Here is a 27,951-nt window from a genome sequence, read left to right on the forward strand (position 1 = left end):
ACTCACATTCCACTACTATGCACAATTATTATGACACTCTCTTAACAAGGATATTTCAGCCTTCAAATTTATGAGATTTTTCAAAGGAAAAAAAAATGAATTGATTATGTTGAAAAGCAAAAGATTATTCCTGAATCAGTGGTTGGAAGAGTTTAATGCTCTCAGTAAGATCATAGAGTAGTATGATAAACAGACAAATAATCTTGTATGAATTATGCATAAAGAGGGAAAAAAGGCGAGAAACAATTGCCCCTTGGGTTTAAGATGTGTTGTAAGTGTTGCTGAGCTCATGAAGTACTTTGTGGCAAAGCCATGTGCCTTATTTGATACCCTAAATCAAATGCATGATCTCAAGAAGAATAAAAAAAGACATCTAGTGCCTTAGGCAAGGAACCCATGTAGTTCCCCAGAACACCGTGCTTTGCCCTGAGAGTGAGAGCCCAGCCTCTCCCATCCTTCGGCACCTTGCCCTGTGTGGCTGTTGGAACACCTTAAACTGTTACAAGCTAAATTTAAACCAAATTAATGAAGAATTATTTCTTTTAAATAGGAAAGGCACAAATGTGTGTTCTTTTTTTAATAAACTACAACAGATATGTAAATAAGATTTTAAGAAAAAAGAAGCTCATTTTTATATGACTCTCTGCATAGGTTATATCCATATTCTTTCTGCAGATGCAATTTATTGAACTAGAGGGACATTCCTTTTCCGAAGCAGTTGCTCCCAACAACCCTAATGATTACATACTGAGACTTAAACTCAATTCAAGTGAATAGATTCAACCACTTGATAACTTTGAAAACATTACATTCCCTTATAACCATGAGTATGGGGAGAATGGGGGTCGTTTTGATGTTATATTGATAAAATTGCATAAATCTTGGCATATAGTATACATAGGACATCTGGGTTATTATTTTACTTATACAAATGGAAGAATCATACATACACTGTCTTGAACTTTGTTTTTCTAACATATCACAGAGATATTTTTAAATCATCATATTCAGATTGGCCTCATCCTTTTGAATTAAACTCACGGTGTTCAATTTATACAGATTATCACTATTCATGTAATCAATGTTGACACTTAAGTAGTTCCCAATATTTGTTATTATAGATTATTGTACAGAAATACACATGTGTGTTGACAAATGATTTCAAATATAATCAATAGTGGTAAATTCCTAACCATGCATTTATTTATAGGGTTAAAAAATATATGCCTTTCTATTGCACAGATATTACAAATTTGCCCTTTAAAAAGTTCTCAGACACACACAATCACTCATACTAGTAATTCCAACCACTTAAGAGGCTGAAGAAGAAGGATCACTTGAGCCCAGGAATTGAGGCCAGCCTAGAAACATAGTGGGATTCCTATCACCAAAAATAAATAAATAAATAAACAAGTTATCAGAAATATATCTCCCATAACTGACGCTCTTGCCAAACGTGGTTTTTATAAGCTCATTTCGCCCAAGATATGATTAATGGATTTTGTTCCTTTCATTTGCAGAGATTAAATTATGAGTGTGCCTTAGCATCTTTTTGTAGGTTTGTAGTTAGCTGCATTCCTTTTTTGAATGGCCATGCATGTCTTCTGCCTGCTTTACTGAAAGAAAGGAGCTTCTTATATATTAAAGAAAATGGACTTTGACATTTGTTTTTAATCTTTGTTCTTATTTTTCTTTTTGGCCTTTCCTTTAACTTTATAAGTGAACACACCAATCTTTTCCTGCAGATGTGTAGTTTTGTATCTCCCTCCACTTATATACTTTTTCATTAAAAGATCATTTTATAAAATTATTCTTATTATTCTTCTATACACAGTTTTTACATTTACTATTTTTTAAAATGGACATTAATTACCTAGAACTTGAGAAATATGATTCTCATATTACATAATTGATGCACTTATCTAAATGTACCAGCAGGTTTGGGCAGATAAATGTACCTAAGTGTATTGATGTGTTTAGACTGCCGTAACAAAAATACCATAGACTGTAAGTAATTTATTCATATAAATTCCTATAACATCCATTAAGGCAGTACTAATATAATATAAAGTATCACTACTTCAATACCATGTTGTTTCAAAAAGATTAAGCAAGAAACATTTGTTTCTCACGGTTTTAGGAACTGTGAAGTTTAAGATATCAATGTGTTCTGTATCTGGTGAGGAACTCTCCTCTAGATCATAGACCATCATCTCCCTGTGTCATCAAATGACAGAAAAAGGGCAAGAAACTCTCTATTCCACTCAGAGAGCTCTACCATCATGACTTAGTCACCCCCAGAAGTCCCTGCCTCCTGAGGTGTCACATTCAGAGGTAAGACTTCAGCATTAGAATTTGTGGAGAACACAAAACATTCAGTCTAGTACGCTGTGTGGAAACATAAGAAAAAGACTTTACTAATCAACTAAGGGTTATTAGAGCTATATTCTGGGTCCCCTTTAAATATCTTGGTATTTTTTAAAGCTTCAAACTGCTACTTATACATATTTGAATAACAGATACTGTAAACCAAATGAAAAGATGATTTCTTACATCTTTACCAAAACACTCCTGACCACTGCCCTTAATGATCTAAAATATTACACATGGAGCTTCCCCAAATCAAATAGGGTTAAGTGATACTTAGTTTCCTACAGGCCTTTTTTCTTTTATTCTTAAGTTAGTGATCTTTGGCAAACACAGGCAATATAATTCAGCTTATGACAGGAAACAGATGTTCAAGCCCACAGAAATTAAAATTAAGTGCTTCAAACAGCTAAAATTTTATGGCCAGATATATTATTTATATTTCCCCAAAGTAACAATAAAATTGATATGTTTCAGAACTCTTTGGGAAGATGTAAGTAGTTTATTCATATAAATTCCTATAACATCCATTAATGTAGTACTAATATAAAGTATCATTACTTCAAGAGAAAAGCATAGGCCAATTTTATGTATCATTTACACTATATAGTACAAAAATATTTTAAAAATCACATATGCAGATTTGTGCATGAAAGAAAATTATATAACTAAGGTAGGGGGACTGATTTTAATCAATAGGGGAGTCTGCTGTTTGGAGAGACCTACCAGTAATGCGAGCTTTCAGCATACACAGAAATTGAACATGTACATGTTCTCTAGAGATTTACCTGAACTTGAAAACTCTAAAACAACCACATTTGTGTCACATTCGTGCTGTTTCAAAAAGATTTTCTGTCCAATAACATAAAATGAACAGACTGCTAAATTCTCATTTATTTTCCTTTTTCTTTCCTGCTTTCTCTCCTTCTTTCCCTGGTAAGCAGATATTCATGTTTTCACATATATGCATCAATCTGAGCCCCATCTAGTGAGTCAGTACAAAGACCTAGGGGCTTGTAGTTGTGATGGTGAATTTCTCACTGTAGTTCTGGTTCAAGCAGATGCCAGCCTAGCAGCTATCTGCAGCCATTAAGGACACAAAGAGAAAAATAACCACCAATGGCTGTTGGGAAAAGCCTCATGATCTGCCAGCTGTTGTACTTCAAATGCTGCCGAAATATGAGGACAGGAGGGATAACATGAGCAAAACTCAACCATGGTGTTAGCGGGTGCCATAGGAAGAAGTTCTGTTTGAACCAGCTGGGAAAGGGCTTACACAGAGGGATATAGCAATTTTCTTTCTGAAAATTACAGAAAATGATAACTTCCATATCCTTGAAAATTAAATAAGATATGCCAAATTGGCCAAATCTCCAAGTTGCTCTCTAAATTCTGTATTTGTAGTAAGCTATCCATTATACTGGATAATGTTAATATATCATGCATTGCATGACTTGTTTTACTAGGATTATATCTCGTATACTTTTAATCAGTGATTTTTTTTTCCTACTGATTAACATTTCCTGATAACTGAATTGCTGGAGGGGGGGAAGTGTCATTGTCTAGCTTCTTTAAACTGTAGGACGTAATCTAATGCTTCAAAATGTATCAGTCTGTCCAGGTTAAAAGCTCCACAAATGCATATTCATATTTTGACACTTTAGCACTGTCCACAAGGACACCAAAACTCAATTCTAGTCAAAATTTAACCAACTATTTTATAAAATTTTTGAAATCATTTTTGTCTTCTTGTAAAAACTGCTTTGAGAAATAGCAAATTACGTTCAAACATTTTGTAAATGTTATAAAATTCTGATATATCTTTTGCTTTGTAATCAACATGTAAATTATTCCATAATCTCACTTTTTAAAAATATATTGAAACCATTTTAAGTAACCCATCAATTCATAATTGGCAAAATAAGTATTGATTTGATCAAATAACTGATCATTTAAAGAATACATAATTTCATTGAATGATTAAAAAGTGAGTGCACCAATAGAATATTACACAGCCTTAGAGAAGAATGAAATTACAGCATTCACAGGTAAATGGATGGAGCTGGAGAATATTATGCTAAGTGAAATAAGCCAGTCCCAAAAAAACAAAGGCTGAATGTTCTCTCTGATACACTGATGCTGATTCATAATGGGTGTGGCTAGGGAAGAATGGAGGAACTTTAGATTAGGCAGAGGGCAGTGAGGAGAGGGGGATGGGTGTGGAAGTGGGAAGGATGGTGAAATGACATGGACATTATTACCCCATGTACATGTATGATTGCACAACCTGTGTGGTTCTGCATCTTGTATAGCCAGAGGAATGAGAAGTTGTGTTCCATTTCTGTTCAATATGTCAAAATGCATTCTGCTGTCATGTATAACTAATTATAACAAATTTTAAAAAGAAAGAAAGAAATGCAAAAAAAAATGTGAGTGCACTAACAGACTGAATTCATCAAAGTAGTAAAATAAATTGAGAAATAAAGGACAAGTCTAAAGACATGGATAATTTGCAGTATTTAGTACAGCAATCCCTGAATTTTAAGAATCTTTCATTTCATAACACAGTTTACTGGGCTTCCTTACTAAAATTCTAATAAAATTATTTTCTTCTGTAATTATTTTTTCTATAACATTATATTCAATCTTTAAATTCCTCATCCCTGTGCATCTTGTTAATCAACAGCATCATGTTTCACCAGGTATTTAATCTCAGGGAGCCAAACTCTTCTCACTACTTGGAAGTTAAAGTGGTTGAATTTGGTTTGCTCTAAAAAGGCTTTCACTCTGAAATTGTGGTGTTCTCTTCCTTTTTTGGATCTATAATAATGGAAGTGTTTTGTCTTCCACTTAAATCAAGTTTGTTTTTCAAGATTATTTCATAAAACATACAGAAAATTTTCACTTTTTTCTATCATTTGCAATAATTTAAATACTGAACTATGTCTCTAACATAGAATGGCACAACACAATATCCATCAAAGCTTCAGTTTCACTCCTTTTAACATCAGATTGAATCTAGTTTGAAAACAGTATTAAAAAAAAGAGCAATGACATTGGCCCAGGATCTTCTACAGCCTTAGAGCAATAAGCAAGTAATAAATTATTTTCCTTAGAAAAATGTTCTATTCCCTCAATAGAATACAATTGTACATCTATTTATACTTTTGTGGAAAAAACGTACCATCACTTTAGATTTGTCCATTTGGAACTAAAATCAGAACATAATTGTGCTATAAAGAAAACTCAATACAAAAACAGGAAGTAAAGTAGAATCTTAGCCATGTACTTAAAATGTTTAAAAATTTAGATAAATCACTAAAATATTTTTTTATTTATTTTTTAGTTGTAGTTGGACACAATACCTTTATATTTTTATGTGGTGCTGAGGATTGAACCCAGTGCCTCACACATGTGAGGCAGGTGCTCTACTAATGAGCTATAGCCCCAACCCACTAAAATATTTTTTTAAATCAGTTTAATTATACTGTAGCTACAATTATTTTGCATGCCAACTATTCAGTTAAAAATTCAGCTTTAGGATCAAAGTAGATATTGAATCAATACTTTATGCAAAATCCATTAATTACAATGAGACTAAAAATATTAAAAAACAAAAATTAAACTTGTAGAATTCATTCCACAGACAACATAAAGGTATATATAAAATAATAATAGACATGTACCTTAGTTACTTGGTAAAAGCTGAAGTAAATGTTTTTAAAAAGAAAGGCACTTATACATATTGTTCCATTTATTGATGGGAAATTTTATGAGATGTGAAGGGAATTCTCTATAAGGATTCTTTATGTCCTCTACACTGGCTCTGTACTGTGTCCTGTCACATGATCACTACATTCCATATGAATATAGATCACAGCTCTTTCTGGCTCTAATGAATCACTTGTTTTCTCCCATAGTCAAGTTTGATTTCATTTTTAAAAACCGCTTCAATTTTATGCTTGCTACATACAAGTTTCTGCATAACTGTGAAGTAAAAACTTCCACTGTTATCTATCCTTCAAATCTTGAAGATATTTTTCAGTGGCTGAAGAAGAGCATTTTAGATTCATTTATAAAAGTTAAGATGGATTGAGCACTTATTATATGCCAGGATTATACTAGGCATTCTTAACAAACATCTCAATTAATAATCTCATTATCCCTATGAGGTCAGTACCAGTGCCTCCATTTTACAGGTGAGGAAACTGAGGCTCACAGTGATTACTTGGTTCAAGGTCACACTACAAATATTGAGCCAGGGCCTGGATGTGAAACTGCACTAAGTGTTATTAAATTTCTAAAGACTACTGCCTACTTCTATTATTTATGATTTAGAGCTGATCTTTAAAACCATCCACATTCATTTGTATAATTAAGCTATCCTATTAACTACATTTTTCTTTAGATTTGCTTCTGGTTGATTGGGTTCGCACCTACTAAAGAAGCTAATCTGATCTTGCTATTTATAATTCCACTGTGTTCACTGTCATTTTCTTGACATTTCAACTCTTATTTACTCTGTAGAAGGGAGACTTCTAAAAACCTAGTTCTCTATCTACCTGAGGAAAGTACAGAAAGAACAAAGCCTGAATAAGCTACAGAGTAAGTAATCCACTTCAGACTAAATATGAGTCACAAGGGCAAGGACAGAAGGATAATTTCATGGAGAAAACAAGACATTCTTCTCACCTGTAAATGCATGCCTCAGTGGGGTCTGGACACCAGGCAGCTTTGCAGGATCAAGCAAGTGCTCTTGGATCCAGACACACACGTGTGAATCTCAGCTCCAACACTTCATTTCTCAGATTCCTCATACAACAATTGGCATAGTACCAACCCCATGGGGCTAATTGGGGGATTAAATGAGTTAATGATATATAGTCACCTAAAACATTAGTCTGGACTGAGTAAACATTTCACAACATTATTACAAAAAAACGAATTCTAAAATAACTGCCACATACATATTCAAAAATATGTTTGCAAGCAGACATTAGGGCGTGTAAATGATCCTGTGTTCCCAGTTATGAGTGTTGATGCCTTTTGCCTTCTTCATTCCCCACTGGCACAAATACTAATAAAACTTACCAAATTCTGGACAACTGTTTATACTTGAACATCTATTTTATGTTATTTGGAGGGTTATTAGCATAATTTTACTGATTAACCCAGCCTTAGTGTATCTACCAAGAACTCTTAGGTAAAATATGGCCTCAAATACCAAACAAACACATCCTGGTGCAAATTTTCTTGTTCTCCTCCCAGGCTGAACGATTAATTGTTAAAAACAGAATCTGGCTGAATGAATGATTGTTAAAAACAGCACCTGACTATGCTGGATGTAAGCCCTAGTCTGCCACTTAAGTCCTGTGTGATCCTCATGTTACTTAAGCTCTCTTCTGTATGATGCTGACAATGATCCAATCTCAAACCAAAGTAAAATAAAACTATGGTGGGAAAACTGTCATCATGTTTACAGTTTCCTTGGCCACAGTCACCTCTAATTATCATCCTTCATTGTCCCAGCTCCTTGAAGAATCTGCTATTATCTATCAATCAAAGAGATATGAGTTTAAACTATCTGTAAATATTTGGGAATTAAATACTAACACTGGGAAAGGCAAAGTTCAAGAATTATCAAACCATTCTTCCAACTCCATTTCTCCAAATACTTTCTTACATTAAATCCACATTTTGTTTTTATGAACATGCATTAATTGTACCTATTAATGGTGTATATGTAATATTTCTTTTGTGTGTGGGGGGGTGATATTTCAGCTCACACAAGCAACACACACTGGGGTCAAAGGAGGGTTCTTAACATTTCCCTCTCCTTAACATATCATTATGTTTAGGCTTTGAGCTCCTACCTTCCACATCTTAATAGGGCTGAATAGGCTATTCAGCCATCCCACTATTTTTAACTCACTCATCAACTACTCTTCCCTGTTGAAACCAGTTCCATTTAAACAAGATGGAAATGGGAGACTCTTAACTCCAACCAGAGAGAAGTTCAAAGTCATATCCCTTTCCTGCAGGGTGACAGTGTAGCAGAGAAGAGGAGGGAAAATATGAAAAAAATCTCAAAAGGGTAAAACTTTCATAATGAGTTATGAGAATTGGGAAGAATGTGGCTTTTATGTATGCAAGAAGTTTATTAGGTGTCCTTCCAGTGCAATATTGGGGGTTATCTGAATCTATAAGGATCTCTGTATTTCACTCTCTTTTACCAGAATATTCTACAGCCCTAGAGATGGAAGTACCTATTGTAAAGTGATGGTGATGCAGATCTTCCATGCCAAAGTAATGTGAATGCTCCAGATTATGGCACTGCAGGTGAATTTGTTCATTGGATACATAAATCTCCATAAGTCTCATTCTCATTTCAGGTGGTTGCAACATGCTACTGATTCACTCCTTTATTGATGGGTAATATAAAATGTTTTCTATACATTTTATTTTATATTTATATGAAAAAAAAACGAATTTTTCATTTTGAAAATTATCTTTTAGTTCCAAGTACAAAATTAATACAGATAATTAAAAGATTAAATTTTATGCAGTGAGAGGTCAAGAAAGACTTCACAGAACAATTTAACTAAGAATGATAAAGAAAATGTTAATAAATTTCCCAGCAGACAAGAAAAAGGGAATTATAGATAGGGGGATAGCAGGCATGAAGACTAATAAATGAAATAATATATATTCTTTCAACACTAAGGAGTGAGAGGGTAGTTAAACCACCATTTAAAATGTCAGAAACTTTGAGTAGAAGACAAATAATTGAAATAAGAATAATTCAAGAGATGAAGCTAAAAAATGGCAAGAGTATAGTGACAACACAAAAGAAGGAAATTGTTGTGGCTTGGATGAGTAGTGTCTCCCCAAAAAGCTCACATGTGAGACAAGACAGAAGTGTTCAGGGGTGAAATTGTTGGATTGTGAAAGTTGTAACCTAATCTGTGAATTAATCCACTGATGTGGGTTAATTGGTTGGTAAATGGACAGGTAAGGTGTGGAGAGAGGCCCCTCTTTAGAAAGGCCACTGGGAGTCATAGCTTTGGGGTTTATATTTTGTCCCTGAAGAGCAGGAACTATTTCTATCCTTCCTGGTTGCCATGTCCGGAGCTGCTTTTTTCCCACCATGCCCCTCTTCCATGATGTTTGGCCTCACCTCAGGCCCAGAGCAATGGTGCCAGCCATTTATGAACTGAGACCTCTGAAACTGTGAGCCAAAATAAACTTTTCCTCCTCTATGTTGTCCTTGTCAGGTCTTTTGGTCACCGCAACATAATTGCTGACCAAAACAGGCAACAAATGTATAAAAGAAGGCTAGAAAATAGCTTTTTGAAAGAGTTATATTTGTGATGAACTCTGAAAAAAATGAATGGAAATTATCTATGATAAGAAGGAATGATGGGGAAGGAATGATAGGGACTTGAAGCAGAAGAGAAAATGTATGTAGGATCATGAAACTCTTTCTGGCTAACAAAGTATTTTTCCATTAGTAAGTTGCAAATGCTAGTCCTTGGTAGAATTTTCAACTAGGAGAAAAAAGTTAAAAATAGATACCGTAGTCCTAAATTTATGCCCTAGACATGGACTATGTATAATCTGTTGCCTCAAAGTACAACTTCTAGGAAGCAGACATCACACACATAAAACAAATAATTTACTTTCTTGTCGTCTAAATCAAAATGCAGTCAATTTAGTGTTTACCTCAGCATCATCAATAAATCCCCCTTTTCCTTCTATTCGCTTCCCCTTCTCTCTCCCTCCATGATCAAATCCCCCATGATATTCTTGACCTTGTCTTCCTCTCTTCTCCCAATTTCCCAGTTCCTTGCTGAAGGCATGAGAGTAAATCCCTGGTACATGCTGCTGGAGAGGAATTAAGACTTTGGATTGAGATGTATACAAGATGAACAATCATTTCCCTTGCCAATATCAATTGTCTCTTTTATGATAGTTCAACACAACGTTATGTTAATAGAAGGAAAAATGGAGATGAAAAGAAATTTCTTCCACTTCACTCTTTAAAATTTCCCCCCATGCAACTATATTTATTGAATCTTAAGTCCATTATTTATTTATTCTATGTATTTATTCTGAATTCATTGTGTATGTATGGGGGTGTGTGAAAATGTTCTGTCTTTTATGCAACATTGGTATCATTACTAGTAAAATATTTTAATGTCATTTACCAGAAAATTAAATGTTACCAATTCCAAGTCAATTTTTTCCATATTTTATTGGTGCATTATTACTGTACATAATGGTACAATTTATTTCTACATATTTGTATATGCAAATGATATAACAATATAATTTGGCTGATATCATTCCCCAGTATTTCCAGTTTCCTCCTGTTCTCCCTCCCCTTGGTCTCCTTCCTCTACTAATCTCCTCTTTATATTTATAAGATACCACTTTATATTCATGAGATACCACCACTATGTTTCCCCCTTTTTCCTCTCTAGCTTTCTCATAGGAGGGAAAAAATAGACCTTAACCTTGAATTTGGCTTATTTTAACATAATGTTCTAAAATATCCATTTTTAAAAAACTTCTTCAGAGAAATCTATATATATGGTAATGTTCAGGAGATCAATTCGTCATAATCCTTCAGTGCCAAAACTGTGGTCCAAATTATTAGACTTCTGGAATAAGTCTGAAAGGAAAAAATTCACTTTCAAGAAGAAGAAGAAGAAGAAGAAGGAGAAGAAGGAGAAGAGGAGGAGGAGGAGGAGGAGGAGGAAGAGGAGGAGGAGGAAGCAGCTTTCAAAACCTAGGCCACGTGTTTTATGAGAGCAAAAGCATTATGCTCACTCTTCATAGTTGAAATACTGTATATTTGTAATGCCTCAGAGCCATACTCAAGCAATTTGGAATGACAAAAGTAGGAGGAAACAGTATATTTAAATGAAAAAATAAAGATAAACCAGCAAATCATGAATTCTATAATAATTGTAATGAATATTTCAAATATACATATGCTGACATGTTGAAATCACAAATTTGTCTTAAATATTTGAAATATCAGCTTGATAAACATATGAATTTTTTTTTTCATATTAAGCATACAAAGTGGTCAAAAGGAAAAGAAATGGTATTGTCCCAAGCTCTACCAGTCCAGGACATCTAAGAGTCCATCATAAACATTAATAATTCAATGAATAAATTAAATGATGTTTTTGTTTTAACTGAAATGTGACTAACTTCTTATTGTTCCACAATGGTATTTTTAAAAATTTGTTTGGCAATTAAATTTCACTGTACATACTAATATAAGATAACATATTATATGGAGTATTTTTTAGAAGGCATTTTTAAGTGGACAAAATGCAGAATAGCCTATGTTAACTTTTGTTTAAGAAAAAATAAAATATATTTTTAAAATACATAAATGAGTCTGTCGTTAATAAAATAAAACATCAGTGGATAAATACAAAGTTTGACTCATAGTGGGATTGGGTGGGAGAGCATGGGAGGAATCGATGAATTCTAGATAGAGAAGAGGGATGGGAGGGGAAGGGAGAGGGCAGGGGATTAGCAAGGATGGTGGAATGTGATGGACATCATTATACAAAATACATGTACGAAGATTTAAATTAGGTGTCAACATACTTTATATACAGAGATACAAAAATTGTGGTATATATGTGTATTAAGGATTGTAATGCAAAAAAAAAGAATAGCATTAGATTAGGTAGAGGGAAGTGAAAGGAGGGGAAGGCAGGGGATGTGGGGATAAGAAAGATAGTAGAATGAAACAGACATAATTACTTTATGTATGTATGTGACTGTATGACCAATGTGATTCTACAATATATATACTCAGAAAAATGAGAAATTACATCCCATCTATGTATAATATATCAAAGTATATAAGTGCATTCTACTGTCATGTATAACTAATTAAAACAAATAAAAAAATTAAAACAATTTAAAAAATAAAATAAATCTTTCCTCCTCTAAAATAAATAAATAAATAAAGACTATAATATTTGTTACCCACAAAAAGTAGGTGAAAAAGAGCAAGAAGGATGTCGTTGGGATTGTCAGCCTTTTTCAAATACCTTCTTCATATGTTTTAGAAATATGTAATCTTCTACATGTGAAAAAAAATCAACGAGGATGAGAAATAAATTAATAAATAAACCCAACTATATTTCAAATGAATAACACAACTTCAGGGAAGAGCGGGGAAGGGGAGCTGTAAGCCAAACATATCAGGAAAGGGAGAACAAGGTATTTTACAACACTATCTTTCCATAGGTTACTTATTAGTTGCAAAGGAAAACAATAACAACTGCACAGTGGAGAAATCATACAATACCTTGACCACATGATCAAAATGAACATCACAAATGAGGAGCTGATGGACTAGTGTAGTTTAGGACATGTTGCCCTATAAAGAATATAACCTCATTTTTTGCAATATTTTCACAGGGAATGCATAACAGTCTGTTATGAATAAACATCAGTCAAATCCAAATTATGAAATAATCTATTTTGAAATGTGAAGTGAGATTAAACTGACCATTCTACTAATATGCAAAATTATAATGCACCAATAGAATTTTAAAAACATTAAAATGTAATGTGGGGTTGAGAGAAGTGTATTTTTCAAAAATGTCAACATTGTAGAAGTCAAAGAAAGGCTGAGAAAGTATTTTTTTAAAGGACCTTGGAGGCATGGCAAATTCAATATCGGATCTAGGTCTAAATCTTGGGCAGAAAAGTGATATCAATGACAGTGTTGGGTCAACTGACAAAATTGAAATATAATGATAGGTTAGGAAGGCATAATGTGTTAATGTTAAGTTTGTTGAAAGTGATAACTATAATTTTGTGATGGAAGAGAATAAACTTATTCTGAGGAGAGAAAGCTTTTGTATTTTTGAGAAAAAGGCCCATGATGTCCAGAAATGGTTTTGAAATAATCAAGATAAAAATTAAATATATGTATATTTCTACATGTACACAGGAACATACACACACTGAGAGATGGCCCACTATAAGTATTCCCTGTCTCTAAAATAGTTGTAATTCTTACCACTGCTGAGGGACCTGCTAGTGCTGGAGACCAGATCAGGCCTCAGCATTCAGGGTATTCAAGTAGGCCACTCGATGGCAGGCTGATGGCAGAGATGAATGAGTAGGGAAGACTATTTGAGAATATTGGAAACCTTCTGATCTCAACTTCCCTAAAATAAAGGGTAAGAGAGTTTCTGAGACCTGGAGTGAACTAGTGGAAAAGCACTGGAGGATGTTAGGGAAAAGGTTGACCCCTGATAGTATTGAGACCTGGGAGTCATTCCTGAGTTTGCAAGTGTTTTTCTCTTTGATTAGGTCATCTGCATTTGCTAATTGGTGCCCACTGAAGTGGCACTGGGAGTCAGGGGCTTTGTCATTCCTGATGATTGCATTTCAAAAGGATGGCTCCCAGGTCCAGAAGAAAGACATTCCTGGGTTGTAAAACTGATAAGAAGCTTTTTAAAAGATTTACACATCAGGGAGGCAGTGAAAGCAATTACAATTACCAATTTTCTAAAGTAAATGCTTTAAGAGAAGGGAGGTGGGGAGTGAGGCAGACTCCTGCCTAAAGTTTATGCTCTGAACTCCCAGCAGGAGGCAGCATTTTGACTTTCATGGAATCAGAGAATATTGAGTCTCTTGGCATGGTAAACTGCTCAAAATTGCCTGAGTCCATCAGCCACAAGAAGGTAAAATAGATCAGTGCAAGGGCTGTGAAAAGCTCAGGATTCAATTGGGTCTGGTGCCTGGTGGAGCTGGGCACCCTGGTTGGTATCCTCTGGGATGTGCCTAACCCATGGCTAATATACAAGGCTGTGGTCTCAAATTCTAGTATGCATCTGTCCATGAATCAAGGGTGGAAGAAGGGTTAGTTCTTCTCACCATAATGCCTTCATGCACATTTGCAAAATTTGTGTTTTTCAACCCCCTGACCTGAGGCTTTGCCAAATTAGAGGATTTGATTCTCTGCAGGATTAGGAGAAGAAAAGGAAGGTTGGGGGGCAGGGGTATTATTCATAGGAAGAGGGAAACACTCCTATCAGAGTACCTTGAAAGATTTCCACTTAAAGCGGGGTAGGGGGGAGGTGGACTGCCTCAAGCTGATAGACTAGCAAGCAGAGAAAGGGGTTCCTCTGTTAGCAGCAGCAATTAGCTCTGATTACTCCAAGATGCTGAGTGGCTACAAAACAATGGGGGCAAAGAGGAGGATGTTTCAAAGAGCATGGATTCACAGGATTGTTCCTTGGGTACTCATGCAGAGAAATAATGATGATCAGACAATCACTACCCAAGGAGGCCAAGGCTAGGGAAACCCAGAACTCTCAGGAATAAGAGCCAGGTAAATGAAGGCTCTGATTGCCAGAATGCCTCCTTGTCACATTAAGTCAGGCCAAAAATGAAGGAAATGAGACTTGGAAACAGAGGCAGGAGATAATGAATATCAGTTACACCCTTGGGACCAAGTACAGCAGATTTCATATTAGGTCCTTACAGAGGTTGCAGCTGGCTGGCATCTTGGAAGGTATTCAAGTAATGGACTTAATAGAAGGCAGGATGGTTAGGAAAGAAGCAAGAATGGGTTGTACTAGACAGCTCTCATGGTGTCACTTCAAATCCCCTGGCTCCATGTTTCACTCCAGCAATCCCTACATCTCCACACTGGCTTCAAAAGGTTTTTTGCAGATACAACTCCTCAGCACCTGCCTTTTGCCTTCTCTCCTGCAGTTTCTTTTACTCACATTAACTCAGGGAGCAGGAGAGTTTATGCCTGTGAAGCCACCCTTAACGGATAAAAAGGGGTCTGATGTTTAAATGCTTTCCTTGTTCTTCCTTCACAACCTGGAAGAACAGTTTTGGGACATATTTCACAAGGCCGCTCAAAAGGCCAACTCTATTAAAGTATCCTTGTGTTACCTGTTTCTATTTCCTGCTTTACTTCCTAATTTTATTGTTCCTCCTTTTTTTATCCCCCCCTGGGGCAGGGGTTCACTTCCCAAATAAGCACTCACTTTGTGTACCTTTGTCTATGACTTTACCAAGTCCTCAGTAACCTAGTCCTGCTTAAGCTCTATGCACTTCATTTTTGTCATATCTATAAACAGGATATTACAAAGAGTTCTTGAGTATTAGCAGAGAATGTACGTAGAACATCTAGTACAAGATGTGGCCAAAGCAGACCCTCAATGCATGGCAATCATTATTATCCTTATTATTTCTGTCTCATTTCTGCCACAAATGCCTTTAAATTGCCTTTTCTCTGAATCATTTAGAGTGTATAGAGTACTAGAAAGTCAGAAACAAAATGATCATTAGATGTTTCTGCCCTGAGTCATTCTGACATGACACAAAGTAGTACAAATAATGCGAACACATCTGTGGCAGACGGACATCCTTCCAACCAGTCCTACTTAATTTCTACAACAGTTTGAGGAAAGATGTGTATCAGCAAGGGTGTTAACAATTGAAGTGGAAAGAAACGGGCAGAATCCACAGTCATATGAAGAAATCTTCCTTTGATATAATGGATCCTCAACTCCTCTTTAACAGGACAGAAAGAAGGAAAAACCATGAAATGGCCACCTTATAGGGGTGAGTGAATTCAACTCATGTAAGTTTAAGAAGAAGAATTGGTAAATGAATTTAGGATGGAAAGATCGGATAAAAGTTAATGTTAGATAGAAATTATTTTTGTGAAATGAGAAAATGGCCCAGGAAGTCTAAGAGCCGAGCTGAGATTGGAGACCACAAATATATGATACTAAAATGTGGGTGGTCTATGCTGACATTAAAAAACTGAAGATGAAGGCAGGATTAGGGGGATGTGACAAAATGAATCTGGGTGAATCCCTGGGTGAGAGAATGCTGAAAATCAGTAAAAGTTACAAATAGGTCCACTCTTTAAGAAGTTGAGGTTTGAATTTATACTTTAATCCAGACTTCTAAAGTCTAAGAAAATGACATCAGTGTGCTTCAACGAACACTCCCCATAACACTGTCAAATGTGTGTAATTGTTAATATGGATTTAGATAGTATTTTTCCATAGCGTTAGTGCATATTTTTGAGGGCAGTGTTTGTGCAGCTTCTCACCAGAAGTTAGAAATAGAGGCCCTCACACACCAGGAAATGCCTGCAGGGCTGAAGACTGCAGCCTTCAAACTGGAGAGAAAACTTGGAAAAATAGTTGTATTGAGATTTGGACACCAAAAACAATACTGGCGATATCCTACTAAAGGTGTTAATTGAGGCTGAATCTGAAAAATTTAGAAATCCAGGGGTTTTATTGCTGTTTCCTGATGTAGTTTAATTATCTCTCTAACAAGTGAAAAATGAGGCCATACCATTATAGTTGGGGTGATATTATCTTTGAAATGAATAAGTGGACTTTACCAGCAAAAACCATTTTAGGAGCAAGATTCTAAGTTAAGAAAGGAGGCTTGATTTATGTTTTCGTCTAAGATGACATGGGAAGGGCTGGATTTATTCTCCTTCCTTAAACAATTGAAAAAAAAAAACTATGAAACAATAGTTCTCAAAACAATGGACATCAGGCAAAAAAAAAAGAACACCTAAGACAGGCGAAAACTACATGAGCCCTATGAATCCCCCAAATTATTGCCTAGAGAGAGTTTCTAAGTTGCAGAACAGATACAGGAGTGAGGGTGGAGACCCCTTGCCTCACCACTGAAAATGGAGAGGAAGTACAGGTTGAGGCTGAGGTTGAGGCTGTTGGCCTCTGCAAGGGAGAGTACTAGAGAAGAAAGTGCTGCACAGAAAGTGTTCCAAAGATGTAAGAGGTCCCTTCTCAAGTCTTCAGCTGAGAACTGCTCAGAATATGCATGTGATGAAAGAACCCATGGTCACACTAAAAATGTAGAGAGGACAATACCCAGAACTTCTTAAGGGCACACGATAGTCCCTCCTCCCAAGGACCAGAGTGGGGAGCTTCATGAATCATGGTATAGTGAATAGAATATGCTATAGAATTTTGTTTCTGTGTTGGAAAAGCATTAGCTATACAGTATTCTAAACCCACATATCAAGATTAAAAGAACTCCAAAAAGTCAAACTCTTTCCAAGTGTATTAAATGTAAATAAGAACAAATCTCAAGAATATTTTCAGAAATACAAAAATACCCAGTAGCCAGAATCATAAACCTCACAATTCCAGGCATCCCATAAATATTACCAGGATATAAACTGGAAAATGCAACCCCAAATGAAGAAAAAAATAACTCAATTGAAACTGATCCAGAATTAATGTAAGATGATAGAAACAGTAAGCAACAACATCAAAAGAATTATTATAATGGTATTTCATAATTCAAGTAGCTAGAAGAATGAGCATATGAAGAAGGGCCATGAAGATATGAAAGATGCAAGTTTAACTTCTAAATATAAAAACTGTCATGTCTAATATGAAAAATATACTGATAGGATGAAGAGCAGATTAGACATAAGCAAAAATAGAGAGAATCAATGAAGTTGAAGACATAGCAATAGAAACTATACAAATTGAAGTGAAACACAGAAAAAACACTGAAATATATGAACAGAATATCAATAAACTGTGAAGCAATTTCAAGTGACTTAATATACATATAATTGGAGTTACCAAAGGAAGTGGAGGAGAGAAAATATCTGAAGAAATAATTGCTTGATTATTTTTAAATTAGGATAGTTCTATGGATCCAAGAATTTCACTGAACCTAGAGGACAAGAAATATAAATAACAGCACTCCAAAGTACATAGTAATAAAATTGCTTAGAACTAGTGAAATATAATTTCTTACACCAGCCAGAGAAAGAAACACTATATAGAAAGACCACAGATAAGCAGACTTATCATAGAAAACCTTGGAAGCTAAACTACAATGGAACAAGATCTCTAACATAATGAAAGAAAAATATCTGCAAACCTATAAATGTATACACAGTAAAAAATATATATCCTTGAAAAACAAAGGTGAATTAAAGATTTGGGGGATACACAAAAGCAGGAGGAATCCATCACTAACAAGAGGACATTTACTTAACTAATTTTCAGAGATATTTTAAAGCTATAGTAGTCAAGTCAATTTAGTATAATTGTAGATCTATAACAATGGATACACAATAGAGAATCCATAAATATATGGTCAATTCATTTTCAATAGTGTGTAAAGGCAATTCAGTGGGATAATACCACATGGATAGGTGGCTCATCTTTGCAAGAACTTGAAGATAAATATGTAGCGTATACCTATTATTTTGATGTACTTCCTCTCATTGTTCTTAAATAAGAACAATAAAAGTCTTACTAAAAAGTTTTAAGTTTGACCTTGCTGTGCTCTGATAAATCACTAGGAAAGCCCTATCTAGCATTTGAGCCTAATTTTCCATGGGTAGAGTAAGAGGCCCTCTCCCACATGTGTGTCAACGGTGAGCTCCAGCAGAGGACATCTGTGTCCAAAGGAGTAACAATTTCTCAAGAAGTAATAGTAGTACAGGTAGCATCCTCTTAGGACAACAGGGAAGCAAATATGACGGATTATGGAACAATTTCAAGGATAGAAGTGAGAAAGCCTTCTAGGAAAGTGGTAGAAAAATATATGATGGGATATCATGACAGTGAAATGATTTTTCTTCTTCTTTTTTTTTTTTTAACCATCAGGCTGGTAGAAACTTTGTCATAACAATGTAGTGTATAAAAAGAAAGATAACATTGTTTTGCAGTCACAGCATGGAAAGCAAAGAAGAATGAATTAGCAACAGGAGTAATGCCAACCAGGTGCTCAGTTCCTCAATGAATATGGTTATGTTGGAGTTCAAAATATGACAGTGATGATTTACAGTGAAACACACAGATGGCATGAGACTTGCAGAGGCCAGCAAAATCTCCTTCCATATTTTCACTAAGGCCAAGTGGCAACAGCTAAATAAGCTGAATGCTTCCAAAATGAAACAAGGGGAATGAGTAACTTATATTCAAAGGAGCCACAAAGAATTAGTCTCTTCAAGAAAATTCTGTTTTCCAGTTAAAGCAAACATGTGAGAACTGAATGGGCACATGTTTGTAGTGGGACTGGAACCATGCAGAGCATATTTATGTTATTATTCATTTTTTAATGATTTCAGATTAATTATTAGCCCAGACAGTAGGAATTGTTAAAATAGAAAACAGAAGTAACATGATAGCCTGTGCTAGCAAACATACCAATATTGTGAGTACAAAAGAGACACAGGAATCAAAGAAATTAATGGAGTCTACATTTTGCATGATGTCTGAGAAAAATAGAGAGGAGTGGTGAAATTACCTGTTTTGTGACTCCCTGAAGGTACTGGCTATGGTAGCTGGTATTGCCAGAGACCTAAAATCATGGGACAGAAGTTGTTAGCTATCCACCAAAACCTGTTCTCTTCTGCTTCCATAGTTATAGGGTCATGCACATGCATTTTGAAAATCCCTCTTGCAGTTGACCTGGTGGTTTAAATTTTGCCCAGTGGAATGTGAACAGAAATCATGGGTGTGCCATATGGGCAAGGACTTTTAGGAGCGGAGTGCTTCCTCCACACTTTCTTCTCTCTTCCAGCTTGTTCCCTTCACCAATTGAACTGGACAAAAATGTTACGTTCTAAAATTGGACATGTTAAAAAATGACATGTTCTAAAATCTTCAAGATGAAAAGAGCTTGGATCTCTGCATGATCACTTAGAGGAGAGTCACCTTACTTAGTCAAACACCTAATGCAAACTGTTGCATGAGCAAGAAATTAACTGATGATGTCAATTAATACATTTAATGCATTTACTACAACACCTTGTGACAATGAATGGTGCTCAAAGAATACTGTTAAGGTCTTATGAACTTGAATAGATTTTTTTTCTTCAAACACTAAGGAGTGAATATCAATGACCTCTAAAGATACTTTCTTGTCTGAGCCAACAGTTTTCTGAAATATTTTGAGAGCTCAGTCTGACTGAACCAGAAGCAGTGTCTATTGACTTGAAGAAACCACTTCCCCAGAAAAATCTTTCAGGAGTTGACAATAAGAAAATAATTCACATCAACAATTCCTCACCTTTTGTTCTGCAGCAAAAGATGTAGTTGTTTTCTCCCTGTGAGGTAGGAATATGAGAAAATATCTTTCCCATCCTTAATCTGGTAATGTTTTTGTTGGTAAGGAATAAAATGTTCATTTTTAAATAGCAGATAAGACCCTAGAGAACTAATATGAATTCACTTATTTATTCAGCAATAATTTTATATGCTGAGCGCTGCACTACACACACACACAGAACACAGATTTCAGCATGGATGAGGGCACATGAACAGATACTTGTAGTACAGTCTGAAAAGAACTCAGATGGAAAGAACATGAGGAAGCACATAGTTGGGGCACCTCACCTGGATCTGAAGATTCCAAAAGAACTTCTTGGAGGAAGTTTCATTCAAGCTGAGAACAAGTAGCAATGAAAGACAAGTAGCAATGAGGTGCTTGAAGTCAAGGGAGGAAAAGAATGTTCCAAGAAGAGGGAAGAAGTGCCAAGACTGGAAAGCATAAAAAATGAGAAAAATCACTGAATCCGAAAAATGATCAGAAAGGATGCCAGGTATTTATTTTAACAAGTGATATATAGAAACATTTCTTGCTAGGAAAATTGAAGTTGTTTTCCTTACTTGAATCTTTTTCTTTAAGTAGACACACCGTATCACTATTAATAAGGAAGAAATGTTATTTAAAAAATGAAATCCAAACCCCATATTAAATGGATGCATGAAGAAATAAGAGGGGATGTAATGTAAATAGCTTGGAAGGGAGAGAGGCAGAATCGAGTGGGATTTATGACAAATTTGACTGGATCTTGGATTCTGTTTGAAGAATTTTTCTTCTATTGTGCTGTGTATGCCACTAAGAGCTTCCAAGGAATGAGAGTGCTAACTTTGAGATAATCTCAAATTCACAGTGCATGGTTCTTGCAAAGGCCAATAGGAAACTAGCAATTTACCTGGGGATGATGGGTGTTGGGGCAGACCCAAAATGGCTATATTTAGGCTCCCTTGAGGGAGATTTGGGCAAGCTATGAATCCGGTATGTTATGGTTAGTGTGTAGTCAAGGTCATAAACACTGATTCAGCATATGTACTCAAAGTCATAAACATTTGCTTGTGACCACATGCCCACTGATGTAATCTGTTGGCAATGTGCCTTCTTTGTCTGGCCTGCAAATAAAAAAGGCCTATGGAAAGGACCCAGGGAGCCAAATGGAACTGACTGGGGGCTAAATGGAACTGGCTCAGGGCTGAAACTGAAGCTGAAGGCTGGAGGTTGCTGTCACCTCTGAATAAAGCTTGTCTAACTTCCTAACCGCATCTTATATCTTCTTCCACCTGCTGAGCCCCAACCCTTGCTTTCTGGGTCTGAGCTCCCTGCCTGACAGTGAGGCTCTTGAAGAGTCCACTTCACAACACAAATTTATATTCAGTTTAAATTCTCTGGCTATATGATCCTTTAAAACTACATACATCACCATCCCTACAGGGTTGACAGAAGTAGCAAGAAAAGACATCTAGTTATATTTGCATTTCAGATAAACAGTGAATAATGTGAATAACTTTTAGTATAATTTTGTCTTCAATATCTGGAAGTTCCACCCACTAGGCTTGAGAAATGTCCTGGCAGTGAGTCTGGAAAGTTTCCATAAATTAAGATTTTTGCCCAATGCTTGATATGTCTTGCTTATACTACATTTCATGGTTGTCGTAAAAAAAACACATTCCTTGTTCCTATATGTTATAGAAATGTCCCAGACAGAGGCAGCTAGGGCTTGGTTCATAAGTTCCAGCTTGTGATTCTGCAACCTGTACACTCAGAATAATGAGAAATTATGCCCCATTTGATTCAAATGTATGATATGTCATGATGATTGTACTGTCATGTGTAACTAATTAAAACAATAAAATAATAATAATAATAATAAAGCCTTATCAAGAGGGAAAGACTGGGCCTTCTGATTCACATTTAATTCCTCAGGAGAAAGGAGAGACACGAAGCTACTTAAAGATGGCTTGCCATGCAAAACTCTCTCTTCATCTTTTGTGTTTTCTTACATGGAAGTCAGTATGCTAAAGTAATGCTCACAGGACTGTATGTGAGAGGTGGGTGTTTGCTCTTCCTTTCAGGAGCAAAGCACTGAAACAATGACATTTCAACTTGCAGCAAAAACAATGTGAATAATAGTAAAGTGGGCATGGCCTTACTCTAGACTTAAACACCCATATTAAGTTACTAGGTCTTTACAATCCACAAATGGGAAACCAGATGAGGAAACTAATCACAGAGGGCAAACAAGGACCCAATTCACACACTCTTAGTGGCAGGACCAGGTTGAGGACCTAGACCATTTGGCTCCTGAGCCTGTGCTAATTGCACCAGGCTACCTCTGAACCCAAAAGTTCATTTTGGAAGTCGCTCAAATGGACAGAAACTTGTGGAGCTGGAGGAGCCACTTTTGCAGTAGGGGTGGGGACTTGGAATTATTTAGGTCATTCCTGGAATATTTCAGTGATGACAAAATACCAGGATTACTTTCCTGATCACAAAAGCAGGAAATCCTAAACATTTGTCATATTACAGGTGACATTTGGTACTTTACATACATTATGCATTTAATTCTCGTGATCTACCAGAATCACATATCTCTCTTTTAAACGTGAAATTAAGTATTAGAAAAGTTTAAATGAATCATCACGTACTAAGTAAAAACTAGCAATAGAAATCTTAGACTCAATTCGGGACCCACTGCCTCTGGAAAATTGTTCTACAAATATAAGTCATAATTGCATTTACTTGTAGTTTCCTTTTAGAACATTTTGTTGCTTACAAGAGCTGTAGATTTTTGAGATTTTACATTCAGTACATATTGTGAATCCCTATATTTGGACATTTGACCCCCAAAATTGAAGAGTCATTTCCTTCTCTAATTAAAGCAGGTGTGCAGTTTGAAAATGAGACTATTTTCTCTGTGATATATTATTTTAGTCATGTCTGACACTTTATTGACATTGCATAAAGTAGCTTAATTTAATGAGATGAGCACAATTTAAAAGTAACATACACAGATTACCCTTGTTTATTTACATTGCAGTGTACTATGTAACACATAGATTTTTCCTAAGTTTTTGTTTAAAAAATTTTTTTAAAAACTGAATTCTGGTTATCACAAGCATATGCATGTATATATATACACATATATAAAATTATATATATAGAACCTGACTGCTCACTCTGCTTAATACTATAAATGTATTCTTAAGAAATCCCAACTCAATAAAAGTTCTCCTATCTAATAATCCTTATAATTTAAAGCTGAGCCAAATGTGAAGGGAAGAAGTTGGAGACTAGGAATGTCAGACTTGCAGAACAGAATTATTTTTTCTACAAGAATTGAACAATATTAGGGAAATTTTTTCAATAAAATGAACACATCTTAAAATCTCCTCACAATATAGACAAAAATAAAATAAAATAAATGTATGTCAATCTCCCTTCTCTCCTTCCCTTGTTCTTCCCTTTTCCAGCTATTACTCTGTCAATTATCTGGTGTGTATTCTTCTAAATATTTTTCCAGACATCTATATACATAGGCACATTTATCTGATGATCTAACTATTCCGTCCCTCAGTATTTATTCAAGAGAAATTAGAATGTGTGGATACATATACTTAACCACAAATATTTATAGCTGTTTTAAAAGTAATAGTCAAAAAAATTGAAATAACCTAAATTTCCATTAGAAGTTGTTAGATTAAAAAATTGTAGAGTATCTATACTCTGAAACACATCTCAGCAATAACAAGGAATGAATTGCTGATATACATGACAGTCTATTGAATCTCAAAACAATTACTTGAGCAAAAGAAAACAAAACAAAAAATAGCTACAATATGATCCCATTTATACAAAATTCTAGAAAGTGCAAGCTAATCTAGAGTGACAGAAGGTAGCAATGCTTGCCTGGAAAAAGGTAAGACATGCCATACAATGTGCATGGGGAGCTGATGTGTATGTATTTTTATATTTTCAAGTAAACAAAATGATTTTATTTAATATTTTGGTCAGACAAGTAAATACAGGCAGCAAAATCAATGAGGAATTTAAAATGAAACAAAGTTTCTTTTTGTTGTCCTTGTATTCAAAGCAGAATGAAGGTTCAATCATGACTTCTGGCACATAAGTTCCTAATTTCTTTTAGTTCCCAAACTTTTTGTCACTTATCTATTTAACAACCAAAGCACAACACTTGGACTGATAAGGTTGAGCCTTGGACTCTGGTGCAGCAGAGATCACGGTGGCCTGTGGAGAGCTTTTACCATATGGGTAGAATTTTAACAGAACCTTCATGAAGAAATAGGATTTGGTTAAGATTTGGACATCAGAAAAGTCATATGGTTAGGTCAACTTTTATTTCCTTTCTGAATTAAAAGTCAAATTGCCTTCAAGATGAGGATGGAATGTTTTTTTTTGTTTGTTTGTTTGTTTTTTGATTTTTGCACAAATTAGTAGCTAAACTGGTACTGTACAATTCTGGTTCTAACCCATTTTTCCAGCCCAATTTTTAATGATCTAAACAAAAAAAACAAAAAAAAACAAAAAAAAAAAACCCTACTTTCCAGCTAGATGCATTGATTTCTACAAATGTCTCACACTTGTTTTAGAAAAAGATTTGAAAATCCTAACATAATTTAAATCACAGCTCAATATTAAAGGGCTCTCATCTGCATTAAACTATGCATAGTTTAAAACAATAAAAAAAATGAGAAATTGGGCTGGGGATGTGGCTCAAGCGGTAGTGCGCATGCATGGCATGCACAGGGCGCTGGGTTCGATCCTCAGCCCCACATAAAAATAAAATAAAGATGTTGTGTCCACTGAAAACTAAAAAAAAAAAAATCATTCTTTCTCTCTCTCTCTCTCTCTCTCTCTCTCTCTCTCTCTCTCAAAAAATGAGAAATTTTGTAGTTGACATTTCAGAAGGAGAATAATAGGTTAGTTTGACAGAAATACAAAAATATAGATGAGAAATGAGAAGGACAGAGCCCTCTGATACCCCAATGTAATCCAATTGATTACATGACAACATCTGGCCAGTCTCAATTGTTACAGTGTTTAGTTAATAAGAGCTTTCCATCTTTATTCTATATAACATAAACATTTTGTTGTAGTATATGATATTATTTGATCACAATTATTTGTTCTCTTGCCAATTTACTTCTCAGGCCCTAAGGTTAGGGACTTATCAAGAGACAGACTTGCCCATTAAGATGTGAGTGAAAAAATTTAAAAAAAGATGTGAGTGGAGTGAATATATCTGTCACATCTGGGTAGAAGCTGCAAATACAACTTCATCATTTGGCTTGGTTATCTTGATTCTCTGCCCTCTGACAAGAAAAAGAACTGTCTCTTGATAGAAAGTGCTCCTTCCATCTGGATCCCAGAATGAAAATATTTTGGAGCATATCCAAACCTGAACTATACAGCTATAACTTAATCCAGCTCAGTGAAACCCATAGTTAACCTAAGCCCTCATGTTATGTGAATAAGCCATGAGGTATTGGTTTTGTGTTATTGCAGTTGAAACTGACAGTTAAATTTATATTTTGTATTATTTTTGCTTTATTTTTATGGGAAAAAACTGAGAATGGCTAGATGTTGCTAAAACATAAACAAATGTTCGAGAGGCATTTATTCTCATTTAACATTAAAATGATCTATTGAAATTTTTAATTTCTCTTCATTTATTTTATATCATATGCTCATAATTTCATTGTCACTGTCAATATATATATATATATACACACACACACACACACACACACACACACACACTTTTCCAAACTAGATTGTGATATATATATATATATATATATATATATTACAATGTTCTTTCTGTTAGTATGCCTCATGTCTGCCCTTTGAGGAACACACTATGCCTTTCTTGCAAAGCTACTTGCTAGACAAACATCCTTGAAAGGAGAGTGTGGGGGAAAAAAGTGTGGTTACTGCTTCTGATGCTACAAAATATGCTTTGGNACAAACATCCTTGAAAGGAGAGTGTGGCAAAAACAAGTGTGGTTACTGCCTCTGATGCTAAATGTGCAGAATTATTATGAAGACCCTTTTCTATTTCATGGGATAATTTGAGGAGGATTGGTACTAGTTCTGCTTTGAGGGTCTGGTAGAACTCAACCAAGACTCCATCTAGTCCTGGGCTTTTCTTTGTTGTGAGGATTTTGATGGCTGATTCAATTTTATTATTTGATATTGATCTGTTTAAGTTTTCTATATTCTCATGGTTCAATTGGCTAGGTCAGATGTCTCTAGGAATATGTCGATATCTTCAAGATTTTCTAGTTTATTGGAGTATGAATTTTCAAAATAGTTTCTGATACTCCTCTCAATTTTAGTAGTGTCTGTGGTTATATTTCCTTTTTCATCTCTAATTTTTTTAATACAAGTCTTTTCTCTCTTTTGGTTACTTTGGCTAAGGGTTTGTCAATCTTGTTTGTCCTTTCAAAGAACCAACTCTTTGTTTTGTTATCTTTTGTATTGTGTTTTATTCTCAATTCCATTGCTGTTGGCTCTGACTTTAATTAGTTCCTGTCTTCTACTGATTTGGGGTGTAAGTTTGTTCTTTTTCTAGGCCTTTAGATATAACATTAGATTATTTATTTGTTATCTTTCTATTTTTAAAATATATGAACTCAGTGCTATAAACTTTCCTTTTAGAACTGCCTACATAATGTCCCAGAGATTTTTATATGTTGTACCATTTTTCTCATTTATTTCTAGGAATGTTTTTTTTGTTTCTCCCTAATTTCTTCTGCTATTCATTCATCATTCGAAATGTATTACTTAATTTCAAGATGTTAGAGTGGTGTCTGTTTTTTATCTTGTCATTGATTTCTAATTTCATTTCATTATGATTGATAGCTTATGAAAGGAATTATCTCTATTTTTTATACTTGCTAAGATTTGCTTTGTGACCTAAAAATATAATCTATTTTAGAAAATGTTTCATGCCTGCTGAGAAAAAAGTGAATACAGTCATTGATGAATGACATTCTCTAGATGTCTGTTAGGACCATCTGAATAATAGTGTTTTTTTAGTTCTGAAGAATCTTAGTTTATGTCTGAATGATTTATCTAATGGTGATCAAGGTGTGTTAAAGTCATTCAATATTATTGTATTTTCTATTTGATTATTAATATTGAGGTTTTGCTTTATATGTATACATGCACCATATTTAGGGTATTTACTAATATTATCTCTCCAAACATTCTCAAGTAAATCTAAATAGACTCAAATTAATATGAAGTATCACTGAAAAAAAATTCAAAATCAATTTTTTCAAAGTGTAAGAATATCTGTTAACTTGGAAGAACTTTTGAAGATGATAATTTTTTTTTCTAAATCACAGCAGAAAGAGTGATGGACTAAACTACATAAAATTTTAATATCAGTTGATGCTCATATGTGTACAAAGACAAATAAAAGATTGG

The 27,951-nt window shown here is 34.9% G+C and overlaps 1 long non-coding RNA gene across 1 annotated transcript; it reads right to left on the reverse strand.

Annotated features, from left to right (window-relative positions):
* Positions 1-5,289: 5,289 nt before the first annotated feature.
* Positions 5,290-26,694, reverse strand: LOC125617530. The gene is made up of 4 exons (XR_007348573.1): positions 26,566-26,694; positions 10,399-10,404; positions 8,728-8,733; positions 5,290-5,302 (listed from the first exon to the last, which is right to left on the reverse strand). It is a non-coding gene; the product is annotated as an uncharacterized LOC125617530 (long non-coding RNA).
* Between the last annotated feature and the right edge of the window lie 1,257 nt (positions 26,695-27,951).

This window comes from Marmota marmota, unplaced genomic scaffold (assembly GCF_001458135.2).
Source record: "Marmota marmota marmota unplaced genomic scaffold, marMar, whole genome shotgun sequence".
Taxonomy (NCBI): domain Eukaryota; kingdom Metazoa; phylum Chordata; class Mammalia; order Rodentia; family Sciuridae; genus Marmota; species Marmota marmota.